Genomic DNA, 13912 nt, shown 5'->3' with positions numbered 1-13912 from the left:
TGTTCCAGGCATGCGCCAAGAATGAGCACACTGAGGGACACCTGGGTGGCTCAGTTGGTTAAATGTCCGACTTTGGCTCAGGTCATGATCTCGAGGTTTGTAAGTTTGAGCCCCGCGTCGGGCTCTGTGCTGACAGTGCAGAGCCTGCTTCGGATTCTCTGCCTCTCTCTCTCTGCCACACCTCTCTCTCTCTCTCAAATAAGTAAAATAAAAACATCAAGAAAAAACTTTTTTTAAAAAAAGGAGCAAGCTGAGATAGATAAGTTTCGGCCCCTCCGGGACCCCACCGTCTAGTACGGGAAATGTGTATGGTTACAATGGTTTATCCAAATGTTATCGTGAGTCACGGTAGCACAAAGGTGGGAGCCACCGGTTTCAATCAGGGGAATTTGGGAAATTTTAATAGAGCGAATAAGAACTGAACTCCATGTTCAGGGTCCGATTGGGAAAACAGCAAATATTCGAAGTAAGGAAAATGGAGCCGTTTTGTCCTGAAGGTGACAACCGAGCTATGGCGGTTTTAAAACAACACCCCAAGCTTCTTTGACATTCCTCTCATCGAGGGTCGTGGTCTGTACCCCCCACTTTCCCCCACCCGTTGAACCTGGGTGGACATGTGACGGTTCCAACTAAGAGAGAAGGGGGACAGCGATGCCCTGCCGCTTCAGAAGTTAGGACGTGAAAGGGGACTTCCGTCTGTTGCTGAATGGGACACTGACTGGCCTGTGGGGCCTGAGCGACTGTGGGCGCCGTCTGACTGCTCTGAGGCTGTCGTGCTGTGAGGAAGTCGCACCACATGGGAAGCCCTGTGTGGGTGCTCTGGTCAGCAGTCCTAGCCTTTGAGTCATCAAAACCCCGGGCAGCAGACATGTGCGTAAATAACCTTCAGACGATTCCAGCGCCCCCACCCCCCGCCCCCCGCCACGTCCGGTGTCACATCACCTTCAGCGTCTGTCTTCCCAGCTGAGGCCCAGACGAGAGAAACCCTGTTGGCTGTGCCTTCCCAAACTCCTGACCCTCAGAACGGTTGTTTCAAGCCATTGAATTTGGGGATAATTTGTTACATAGAAACAGTAGCAAGAACTCCAAGTTGTGGAATTGCTAAGAAGCCAGACAAGACGGGGAGGCCAGCCCCCCGCCCCGATTAGCAACAGCAGGAAGCACGGGGCCACCATCTCTAGGGACAAGGAGCAGAGTTGGTATTCATGAAGCTCAGGGTCTAGGGTCACCTGGCAGAAGTTAGAACAAAGGCCTTCCAGAAAGAAGGAACACGGTTGGATCGGAAGATACTACCCAAGGAACGGGGGAATGGTAGGTTTCTCTCTTCTTCCTGGCCTGCCATCTTCGGCCACTGCCCCCCGGTGGCCTACCCAGTCAGAAGCCCAGGAAACATAGCCTGCCGGAGTAGGTCCCTTCCAGAGCAGGACAGAACAGAGGAACCCAAAACTGGAGAGCGCGACAGGCCCAGGAAGAGCACACTAGGTACTGGAGAACGGGTAGAAGGTCACAAGACACATAAGGAGAGATGACATTTCAGACAGAAGGAACAGCAGAGGTGTGAAGGTGAGCGCTTGTGCTCAGGAAACTTCCAGTAGCTGCTGTAGTTGAAATGTACCTTGCACTTGGGGTGGAATAGAATCAGTAGAAATCCTTATCCCCGTGGTGTGGGCAAGAACACTGATGCTCGGTGCTATGGACTGAACGTTTGTGTGTCCCCCTGCCCGTATTCTTATGTTGAAACCCAATCCCCAGTATGATGGCATTTGAAGGTGGGGAGACAATTAGGCAATAAATGTGGAACCCCTTGAATGCAATTAGTGCCCTTATGAAAGAGACCCTAGAGAGCTCCTTTGTCCTTCTGCCATATGAAGACAGTGAAAAGATGGCCATTGAGGACACGGGAAGCAAGTCCCCACCGGACACTGGATTTGCCAACACCCTGATCTGAGACATCCCAGCCTTCAGAACGGTGAGCAAGAAATTTCTGTTGTTTAGAGACTACCCAGGCTATGGTGCTCAATCCCAGCCGCCTGCATGGACTTAAGTGTAATAGATATGTGTCATTTGGGGAGTTATCTGGGCCCCAACGTCTTCTTACTTGGGAGAACCCTCATTGTATATGTCTTGGTTGCAGGTAGGGCACCATCAATCGCTGTAAAAGCCAAAGAGGGTGACCCACCTCTGTCACAGTTGCAGGATCTCAGTCGGACATTTCTGCCCAGAACATGCAATCTTGAGGGACACAAGGATAGAGAGTTAGACAATTATTCACAGAAGCAGTGGTGGCATTGGGAGTCCAGTGTTATTGGCCTTGAGTGTCCAGGGGCAACCTCCGAACCCTTCCAGCTCTGATCGATTCCCAATCTTTCTTGACTCCCGCTAATTTTCTGAGTCTGATCCTCCGGTCTTCCAGTTAATTCTGGGAACTACCCAATATCTTGCCAACAGATTCCTTTCCTGCTTCAGTTAGACAGTCCGTTTCCATTGCTTAAGGTCAGACAACAATACAACAAGAATAATTTGTGCTCTTAACTGCCCTGTAGAGCACGTATTTTGAGAACACTAGGCAGATGCTGAGGCGAGGCAGGATTCACACTGAGACACTTGATGTGATGTGGATCTCCCCAAGCTCGCCAATCAGGAAGGATATCACTTGATAAGGGAAAAAGTTAAATCACTAGCTACTAGCTAAGATTTATCAAGTACTGTAAGAGTTTCCGGTGGCTGCTGTAAAAAGTTACCACAAATTTAGTGGCTTAAAACAATAAAAAATATATTATCTTACAGTTCTGGAAGGCAGAATTCCAAAGTGGGTCCCACGGTGTGTTAAGGTAGCAGGACAACTCTGTTCCTTTCTTGAGGCTCCAGGTGAGAGTCTGATGTCTTGCCTTTTGCTGCTTCTGGGAGCTCCTACCCTCCTTGCCTGGAGGCCCCTTCCTCCTACAGACCCAGCCACAGCGGGCTGAGCCTTCTCCCATCACATCACCATGGAGATCACTCCTCTTCCTCCCTCTTCCACGCTGAAAGGACCTTGGGATTACATGGGGCCCGCCTAGGTAATTAGGATAGTGTTCTTCTTTTAAAGTTAGCGGACTAGCAAACTTGATCCCTCCTCGTCACGCAACAGGACATAATCTCAGAATCTTGTGCCTAGGAGGTGGACATCTCGAGGGGCCATACGGTCTGCCTACCACAAGTACTTATTGTGATGGTGAATTTTAATGGGTCAACTTGACTGAGCCAAGGGACACTCAGCTGACAAAACATTCTTTCTGGGCGTGTTTACGAAGATGGTTCGGGAAGAGATTAGCATTCGCATCAGTGGGCTAAATAAAGAAGATCACCCTCACGAATGGGTGTGGGCATGGTCCAGTCTGTTGAAGGCCTGATAGAACACAAAAGGTGCAGGAAGGGGAAATCTGCTCCCTCTGCTTGAGCTGAGGCATCTGTCTTCTCCTGCCCTCAGACAGAGTTCCTGGTTCTCAGGCTGTCAGACTCAGACTGGGGATTTACACCAACCTCTCTTCCCTAATTCTTGGGCTTTTGGTCTTGAACTGAATATACCATTGGCTTTCTGGGTTCTCCAGCTTACAGATGGTGGACTTTGGGACTTCCAGTGGAGAAATACACACACACACACACACACACACACACACACACACACATATATACACACACACATATATATACATATATATATATTCCTATAGATTCTATTTCCCTGGAGAACCCTAATAATACTCTTATTATATATCAAGCTTTAACATACCTCACTTTATAGTTTTGCTAACGATGCTTCCTGGACCACGCAATGGGCTTTATGTCCACAGCCGTAGATATTAATGAAAAGTCCCTGTGCATACCATTGTTTTCTCTGCATATCTTGCCCCCTGTGACCACCGGGGAAGGACGCTGATTGAGACTAGGATTTGAGTACTCGCATGTCCCTGCCCGAAACCTATCTTAATCTCACCGCGAAATGCAACAAAACAGGACAGATGACACAGTTATTTGGGTTGACTGCTTGTCGTGTTTGCCTAATTACCATACAGTGAAAAAAAGTTAGTCAAAACACATGTCAGATTAGCGTCTATGAGCTTTATTTGATTACAACAGTAACCTCCCTTCTGGTGCTGACCTTCATGGCCAGTTACCCATGTAAAATGGTTGTCTGCTCACAACTTAAAAACATCGGAGGGAACAGTGGATATTAGAGGTGTAGTAACTTATCCAGTACCTTGATTCCCTGCTGGAAGGAAGGGGTAAGGCCGTGATTGCTATTTCAGAGGGCTTGTCTATATTCCTACTCTTTGCTCCCAACGTCCTAACCGTGAGAGGGGGTAGAAGGAACAGGAAGAGGAAAAACAAATGGGATTTATGTAAAGGTGATAAATCTGTTATATTACCTACATTACACACTGGACACGTTAAAAAAAAAAAAAAAAAAAAAAACAACCCTCAATTCAGGGCAATTGCCACAAATCACACATCCCTGATTATATGGCAGTATTCCTAGCGGGAAAGCCAGAAGTAGTGAAGGGTGGATTTTTAGCATGTCCTATGCGTTTATTTATGGCGTAGTACATCATCAAACAACACTTGACAGGCTCTAAGCTGGCAAACCGGAGGGCTTTGAAGAGAAATAATGAGCTGAGAGGTTCATGACATGCTATTAAAAAGTTTGTGATTGGATTTGGAAAATCAGACGGGTCTCCAAGGAAAGGGACCATTTCTGAGCCGTTGCGCTTCGAATAGTCTTGAGCCCCAGAGCAGATATTTATGGGGAGGGAGAGTTGGTTTTGTCTCGAATCCAAGTTCTGACTCTGATGTAGAGCAGGGAAGTCACTTTGTGCTGCAGACCTGAAGTCCTGGAATAGCCATGATGTCACCTTTTTCTGCTGACCGGCCACCACTGCAAGGAGGCGCGCTGTTAGCTCTGTGATGTTTCGGCTGGATTCTCCCATATATGGGTTGCGATTCCAGCCAAAACAAAGTCGGCAGGGGAGTTTACAGCCACTGAATCGCTCAAGGTGCTGCGGGCTCAGTGGGATGGAAGAGATGGGGTCAGAATGCATTGCATTAGGAACAAAAGGACAAGAGAAAAGAAAAGGCATCAGGACGTGGGATTTGCGGCTGCCTGGTGTGTGATTTCCAAATCAAGCCTCTGGCCTTCCGATCAGTGCTTTGATGCTCTGCGTTTCCACCTTTGAGATCTTCAGGGCTTTTCTGGCATCTGTGATGGAAGGAAGTACCCTGTGCTGGGTGGTGAACCATGGAATCCCTCTCACTGAATTAGAAAGCAGACATTTTAGGATATGAGATCATGAAAGAGAATAGTATTTGAAAAGGAAGAAAAAATTACACACACACACACACACACACACACACAGAAGCACACAACTAGGCCAACACAGGATGAGTCTGCGGTTAAGCCATTTTTTGCCATTGCAGAGGACACTTTAACACTTTGAGTCCCAGAGCCCTCACGCACACCCAGCTCGGGCACCTCTGTAAAGCCCGGAGGCACCGGAGGGTCGGGTAGGAGGGTCTAGAGAACCCTTGGTCGGTGTTCAGTCCCACACTCGCAGGGTGGGATCACCAGACGCTCCACCCGTCCTTCCCTTATCCCCACCGGCGACATAACGACATAGACGTGCCACCCTTGTTCCCCAAAGATCTTCCGAAGTGGCCCAACAGTGGGGCGCAGCCACCGCCCCGTGAAAGACCGTCTGTGCTCAACGGGGGTGGCGGGGGAGGGGTAACGTGTTAGGCTAATCCAGGGCAATAATTGTCGTTTCTTCCCCAGCTGGCTTCACAAAAGTCACATGTGCGAGGGTGCACGTTCAAGCCTGCTCCGGCTGGACTCTGAAATGTGCAAGTATTTGTTTCATACGGGCAGGGCTGTTCCTTTTTTTCCCCCTCCTTCTTCTTTTTTCTCTCACTGTGGGAAAATGAACTTATTTTCAGTCACCCCTGACATCTGACCACTCAGCCGATCACGAGGACACTGCGGTAAACCACAGCTCAACTTGAAATTATCTCTTTCAGGCACGGCTACTGCACCATGGATGGGCACCATCACTGGTGACCCGCCGTCGGCCTTTCTCTCCCGAAGCTCCATTTTCGCGTTCCTCCCCGAAGCCACGGGTCTTGCTCTGAGGTCCTTCAGCTTGAGCTTGTCCTCACAATAAACCGAATCCCAAAAATGACACCGGCTTTCCCAGCTGAAGCCCTTAAAGTGGTGCATTTACGTGTTATCCTTTTTTTTTTTTTTTTTTTTTGGAAAGCAGAGAGAAGGCATGCAAACTTTAAAGATCCCAGGGGAAAAAACGAAAACAAAAACAAAAGGCCAGTTCTCCTGATTAATATCGGGATGGTCCAGCAGGGGCTGTACATACTCCTTCTGTCGGAATCATCTTGTTTTTCATAGCTGTTTTACACCTCCAGCATCCTGCCATCTGCCCACTCAAAAGAAACGCAGCAAAGCATTCCAAAAACCAAGGCTGGAAGGAAATAATTGTGAACAAGCCCAAGAGATGGACTTTTCTGTACCCTTCTGGTTACTGCCGTGCCCCTGGAGGGCACGCGATGGGGGGAGGCCAGGAGGTTCAGACTGGGGGGGCTCACTCCCTGATGGCCCCCTTGAGCCCCATCGTGCCAGCAGGCTGACGAGAGAGACCGGGTATGCAGGTCTGGCTGCCCTGTTGGCCGAGGAAGGAGGAGGAGGGGGAGGAGGGAGAACAGGAGGAGGAAGGGGAGGAGGAGTGAGCAGATGTGTCCTGCTCAGAGCTGGTATGTGTCACTGGAATATGGGTCAGCCTTTCCTGGACAACTTGAGGCAGACTGGAAGCATGGAGACCCCGGATGGGGCCCAAGTCCCCCTCACTCTCCTCCTGCGCCACACCAGTCCACACGGGCCCCAAGGACACAGAGAAGCCGTGGGGACAGACATGCAAAGGCTCTATCAGTCCTGGGGGCAAGGGAGCCAGCTGATCAGGCCAAAGCCAGCCGCTGCCTCTTCACATCTCCCCCGGGACCTCTCGTCACCCCGGATTTCGGTAGCAAAGTGGATGGGTAATGGGCCCGTAGCCCGGAGGGTGACCAAAACCCAAAATGACTTTCAGTTACCGGACAGTTCTGGTGGAGGCCCAGAATGAGCGCAGAAAAGGTTTGCTTTCCCAGCGGCAGGATGGGGTGCCCGTGAAAGAGCGGCCGGCCTTGAGGGGAGATGATTACTTTAAAGCGATGTCGGCAAATGCTTTTTTTGGCTGAACATTTCGGCTTGGTTACTCGCCTTCACAGAGGGAGAGAGGCACTGCGTGAGCTGGAGTCTTCTCGCGAATGGAAAACTCGATGTCCCGATTTGGGGTGATGAGCGTGGCCAGGTTAGTGCCGAGCAGGCAGAGCAAGGACAGGGACGCTCTGACTTCGGGCTGATGCAAAACCATTCACCAAAGAGCATCGCGGGGCTGGCTGCCCCGACTCGGTGGTCTGTGTGCGCTCAGCGTAGAATACCGGGCTTCCAAATCCCAGCGTCCGGTCCGTCGTCCCTGGAGGAAAACAAGGAAAATAAAATGGATTAGCAAAGGGTGTTGGTCGGGGCCAGAAAGTTTAGAAAGCAAACGGAGCCTCAAGGAAAGCGGGATTTTCTTTAAATCGGCTAATGCTAGAGGCCTGGGTAATAGTGTTGTCAATGAGAAATCACCATTTGCACGGTAGGCTTAGTTGTGACTTCTCGTGCAAGTTCAAACTGAAATGCAGTGCTCCAGACTACTGTGCTCTGGGAAACGCACAAGGCATTTCCTTGCAAACGCTATGATTTAGCCCTAAATCATCACTACTTGGTCACTGTATGATCATTACTCTTTGACTATCGAGACTTTCAGGGGTTGAAGTCCCCGCTGGGCTGTGAAGGGGTATAGCTGGGGGTCAAGGCCAGGCTTCCTAACTCCTGTGCTTGGGAACCACTCAGCCGAAGTGGTTTTAAATAGCATCTTTTAAATAGCGTCCTATTTGGTGTATGCAAATCTAGGGTGACTTTTATCAAGTATAAGCTCCTCAGTGAGAAAAACTATGAGCTAGAATGCAGATTTCTTTGGATTACCTACTTGCAATATTTTGCCTCAATAGGAAAGTTGGGGGCTTGCTCGTGAAATACGATCACCCCTTTTCATTAAACAGTGCATAATTTTATAAGTAAACTCTCAACGAGGAAGACATTAGACAGCCCAATTCAGATCTGGTCTGGCATTTGAAGTGCATTGAGATGTCCAGACATAAAGCAGTTTGGAACTTACCAGACATAAATATTGCCTTAAAAAATTGCAAGATTAAAGATGTTAGCAAATAGGTGGGTCAATGCTAAGTGCATGTTGACAAGGGAGGAAGGGGGATGTTAATTTAGCTGGTATCTCACGTGGAGTGGTTTGGATGCCAACCTTTCTTAAAATAGAGGGAAAAGACACAGTGTAATCTCGTCTGTGCTTTTTAGGCTTCTTGTTTGTAAAAGGAGTGATACGGGGGTAAGAAAAAGAAGTTAAAAGTGCCCATAATAAAGATGAAAAATAGATTGCACCTACCCTCAAGGATTTCGTGGTCCAGAAGTGAAGGCAAAAATAGGAATGCAAAAAAAGGTACAAGGTCAGTGCAAAGGAGGAAAACTTGAGATGGAACTTAAAGACTTGGACCAAATGAATAGCGTGGGGGCTTGGAGGGAAGAGGGGAGAAAAAGAAAAGTCCGTGCAAAGATACAGAGCATGAAATGAGCTGACATTTTGGGGCCCCGAAGGAATCTGATGTTGGAGGGGAGAGAAGACGGGGGCTCAGTGCGGTGAGAGGAGCTGGCGAAGAAGATAGGGGGTCAGAGGCTGGACGCAGGGTGGCGAGCCCAGCGTGGGTCTTCAAACGTGCATTTGGGTTTCCTAAAAATTACTCTTGTGATGGTGTCAGAAGTGAATGGTTGGTCATCTGATCAACAAAATGAAAAGCTGGTTGTTTCAGGAAAGTAATTAAACAGACAAACTCCTGGCATGAATGATTTTTTCTTAAGAGGCAGAAATAAACAGTACTAGATATGAAAAGAGACATTGAAACAGAAAAAGTAAATATTTAAAAATCATGAGATAATCACATGAACAACGTTCAGGCCAATATATTTGAAACCTTAGATACACTGCACAGTTTTTAGAAAGCATAAATTATGGAAATTAACAAAGAAGAAATTGACACCGAATAAACCTACAACCAGTAATGGGGCGGGGGGAGGGGGGGGGTGGCGGGAAATGAACTCAATAGTCAAAAATATACCACGGGCAGTACTAGCTCCAGAAGATTTTGCAGACAATTTTTTCCAGAAATTCAAGAAAGAAATAACCCCTGACAAATAACCATTCTAGGGAACAGAAAAGCAGAAAAAATTCCCCAACATATTTTATAAAGCCATTATAATCCTAATGTCGAAGCCAGACAAGGACAGAAGATGACTCAATCTCACATATAAACAGAGATCCAAAAATACTAAATAAATACAAGCAAGAAATACAAAGTGAGTGTGTGCATAAATAGCATATAAAATATATTTTATATGGCATGCAAGGATTGTTTAACATTCAAAAATCAATCATATAATTTATCTCATGGACATACGACAATAGATAATGGAAAACATTCAGTAAAATTCTAGACCTAATCTTAATTAAAAAAAAAAAAAAAAGCTTTGCCAATGAGTTTGACTCATAGCTGCATGATTTCGTGGTTATTGCATTGTAATTCGGGCAAGAACAACGTAACCTTTGCCCGAGAAAGGACAAGAACGGATGAGGAAAGGACAGAGGATGGAGACAAAGAGAATAATCAGCAGGTCATTTGGAGGCAAATCCAGGTAAGAGGTACAATGTGGAAGGTGGGGAAAGAGTCCACAGTGGGAGTGTGGGAGGACAGACCTCTGCAATGAGGATTTTTGCAAGACAGGAGCCCAACAGAAGCTGGTGGTTGATTGGATGTGGGAAGACAGTTGGAAAGAAGAGACTCCCAGATTTCTGGACTAGGTGGCTGTGTGGACCGTAATTCCATTAGTCCAGACAGAAAATGTAGTTTGAAGGCTTATCTGAAATTAGCAAGACTCTCTTGCCTAAGAAGGAAATAACTCTTGAAGAGAACTAAGTGCCAGCAGCCTGAAAAAAAGAGCTTTGGCCATCACTGGAGCTAAATTAGTATCAGGAGAGAGGGAGAGAGAGACAGAGATAGAGGCAGACAGAGAGAGAGAGAGACAGCATGCAAAAGAAACATCATCTGCTTTTAAAGGCCAAGATACTACCGGGCCTGCCCAAGTCACCACCTGATAAATGTTGACCGGATGGAACCAAAGCTACTAGCAGTTTACAGAGTATGGAGAAGTAAGGAGTTGTTGCTTTTGAATGAATACCCAGGATCACAGCTGGCAAGAAAAAATAAAGGTTATCTCGGAAGTATATAGTCAATCTAGGGTGAAGGAGTACCTAATAATGGTAATATTTATGATTAAAAAAAACCGTTCAGAACAGAACAAAGAGGAAAAGATGTTTCTCTTTTCTTAAATCTTATTCTCCGATACATTTTGCTGTGTTTTTATAAGTAGTTACGACACTTTTGGACTGAAAGTTCAGCTTTGCTCACAACACGTTTGGTTTTTATAGAACAACTAAAACATATCTTGGTCCTCAACGATTGCTGTGTCCCCAAGGAACTGCACCCACGTGCCGGCAGGGACCCGGATTGCCTTTTTCTTCGCCCTTAATTTCTCCAATATGGCCACCCAACTAGATGATAGCCCTGTGTGTCCATTCATTATGCTGTGACCTGAATGTGTCTCAGAATCTGTAGAAATAAGCCAAACCGAATCACCCTTTGACTAGGTGTGCGCGAGGGGTCAAGAAAGGTATGGTCTACGCATTTCCGCCCAGGCCGGGAAAAGAACGGACAAGCCCATAGAATATGGGGGGCCGCTTCGAACGTAGTAATACCCCGCTGAGGGCAGCATCAGGCAGCTGCCAAGAAGTTTTGTTAATAGCAAGGCCAGCCTTCCCCCAAGATGGTTGAGAATGATGGTGATTTCATTTGGCTTTAAGGAAATTCATTCCGGCCTCGCAGTTGGGTGGGCAGTGCTAGAAAAGTGTGTGGCCCACCTAGAGCTCGGTAATTGTTTCCCAGCTGCCTCGTGCTTAAACTCCAACCTTTGGGACTCCAGATTACAGATGGCATTACCCAGGGACCCAACCCGGATCAGAGGGAGAATGTACTAGAACCCTTTGCCAGGAGCGGTCTCCTGCTGATCCAATGCAAGTGGCAAGATCCACAGCAGGACAAAGGAACTTTTGAAAAGGACTTAAAAAGAGCTCACTTGCTCTGCGGTTAACCCATCAAAGGCATCTTCCTGTAACCCGGAGGGCAGCAGGCCTCAACATGTGCTGGCCATTTGGAAAACAGATTCATATGGAGTAGATCAAACATTTCAGGAGAGCCCCTTGCCTTGAAAATATGGGACCTTATGAAAATCATTAAGCAATTCATTGATATTTATTTGCTTACACTGTGCTTAGGCAAAGCAAACTGGAAGATGGGGCTGAGAACCATTGACCCGGTTTCAGACGCCCTAGTTCAGGAAAGAAGGATTCCCTTACGCGCCTGATTTTAAAGAGCCTTTTAAGAAGACAGCCTACTACACAGCTGGCATGGAAAGCCTGTCTTGGCTCCCTTCAACCGGGTATTAGGTTAACAACCACCTCAAGCTTCTTAGAAACCTAGAAATCCCCAGGCAGTTAGAGGAATTCCGCAGGGCTAAGAAAACCTATGCAATCTCAGAGCTTTAGGCAGAAAAATATTTCCAAACCTCAGCCACTCCCAGCCTCATCAAACATGGCAGCTCCACGGCACCTCAGATCATCCTTCCTTCCTGACGGACCAACCCCTTCTTCATTCGTGGCTCAGGTCCAGGGAACCTGGAAACCAACAAGGAGTAAGTCTGTGTTTTCGCTTTGGTTATCATGCATGAGTTCCTTCTAAACCGAAGCAACTCCGCTGTCTGACACAGGGACCTTTGCTTCTTTAAAGTTTAAGGAAGTAGCCCCTCGAGATTCATCAGCTTCCTGGTCTTGACTTCCCTTTTACTCAGATGCAAAGTTCCCATGAGTGGTGAAAGGCTCAGCAGAATGCCATCATTCTTACGCTGTGGGTTTCAAATGATCTATCCTATGGGGGATGCCAACTACATAGCCTCTGAGGCTCTGGGAAGAGAGGGGGAGGCTAGCTCTAGGGACCTGGGCTCAACTTCCCCCAGAACATTACTACAGAGGTTGAAAGTCTGTCCTCAGATATTCAACACATATGTTTTGAAATTCATTAAGTTCCAAAATTAAAAAACAAATGTAAAAGATCCAACATTGGTTCCTGCACAAAGCAGATACTCAAGGAATGCTTGTTGATGGATGAATTTGTTAGCTGATAAATATGAGAAATACAGTCTGTTTTGCACCACATGGCAGCTGAAGCTGCTAGGAAGACATGTGTCCCTAATTTGTTATACGAGTTTTACAAAATGAGTCACCTCAACCCTACCTCTGTTTGAAGACCAACTTTCCTCACAAAGCCCTCCCAGGACTCTCCTGTTGGTCATTTTTGAAAGGAACAACTGTCTCTTGGCTTTGAATTGTCAATTAACTTCTTGTGATCTCTCCCAAATCCATGGTTCCCAAAGGGAAACATTCTGTCTTGTTATTTGTTGACTTACATTGGGTGTGGGTCGGTAACTCCTTCAGGATCCATCATGGAATCTTGCACAAAGCACATACTCAATAACTGTTTGTGGAGCGATTGATTAGTTCATTGCCGTATACTAGAAATACAGTCTGGTTGCACCATATGGCATTTAAATATCCAGGACACAAAAAGCGTCATTCTCTGTTAAATTTTTTTTTTTTTATGAAATTTATTGTCAAATTGGTTTCTATACAACACCCAGTGCTCATCCCAACAGGTGCCCTCCTCAATGCCCAACACCCACCCTCCCCTCCCTCCCACCCCCCATAAACCCTCAGTTTGTTCTCAGTTTTTGTTACCTTTTATAGTCTGTACTGAGAAGAAATGTCCTAGAAGATCTTCTGCATGGTCTCAAGTTAGCTTCGGACATCAATATTTCAGAGGGAATAATGTGTTTTGACGTGGTAAAGTAAGATAACAGGTATGTAAATATTGTCACCCCCAATATGGCAACACGGCAGTGATGTTTTCTGTTGATTGACGGAGACATTGGTTAATTTCTTTTTTTTTTTAATTTTTTTTTAACGTTTATTTATTTTTGAGACAGAGAGAGACAGAGCATGAATGGGGGAGGAGCAGAGAGAGACGGAGACACAGAATTGGAAGCAGGCTCCAGGCTCTGAGCCATCAGCCCAGAGCCCGACGCGGGCTCAAACTCACAGACAGTGAGATAGTGACCTGAGCCGAAGTCGGACACTTAACCGACTGAGCCACCCAGGCGCCCCGACATTGGTTAATTTCTAATAGGACTACGACTGCCATTTCTGTAGTAGATGGAGGGTTATGACAAGTCCTTTGTTGATGAACTAATTAGGATTTTCAGAGTGTAAGATCTAGTGTTGATGCTTTTCTTAGGAAGGAAGGAAGGAAGGAAGGAAGGAAGGAAGGAAGAAGGAAGGAAGGAAAGGAGTGAGGAAGGAACGGAAGGAGGGAGGGAGGAAGGCAAAGAAAGAACAAAAGAAAAAAAACCTCTTTGTTGAAGTATCCACATGCATGATTGAACCACTTGCTAACTACTGGCATGTACCTATAACAGATATGTCAATACGGTAAAATTAAAAAGAAAAACAACTTCCAACCTTAGGAATCTACTTGGAAAACCTTTCCATCATGAGGCATT

General features: G+C 46.7%; 1 long non-coding RNA gene across 1 annotated transcript; it reads right to left on the bottom strand.

Moving 5' to 3' along the window:
* Nucleotides 1-4078: 4078 nt before the first annotated feature.
* Nucleotides 4079-12844, bottom strand: LOC125933191 (uncharacterized). The gene is made up of 2 exons (XR_007460883.1): nt 11867-12844; nt 4079-7550 (listed from the first exon to the last, which is right to left on the bottom strand). It is a non-coding gene; the product is annotated as an uncharacterized LOC125933191 (long non-coding RNA).
* Between the last annotated feature and the right edge of the window lie 1068 nt (nt 12845-13912).

Source organism: Panthera uncia, chromosome D2 (assembly GCF_023721935.1).
Source record: "Panthera uncia isolate 11264 chromosome D2, Puncia_PCG_1.0, whole genome shotgun sequence".
In the NCBI taxonomy this organism is placed as follows: Eukaryota; Metazoa; Chordata; class Mammalia; order Carnivora; family Felidae; genus Panthera; species Panthera uncia.
The sequence above is the reverse complement of the archived record's forward strand: the minus strand, read 5'-3'. Positions and strand labels throughout refer to the sequence as shown.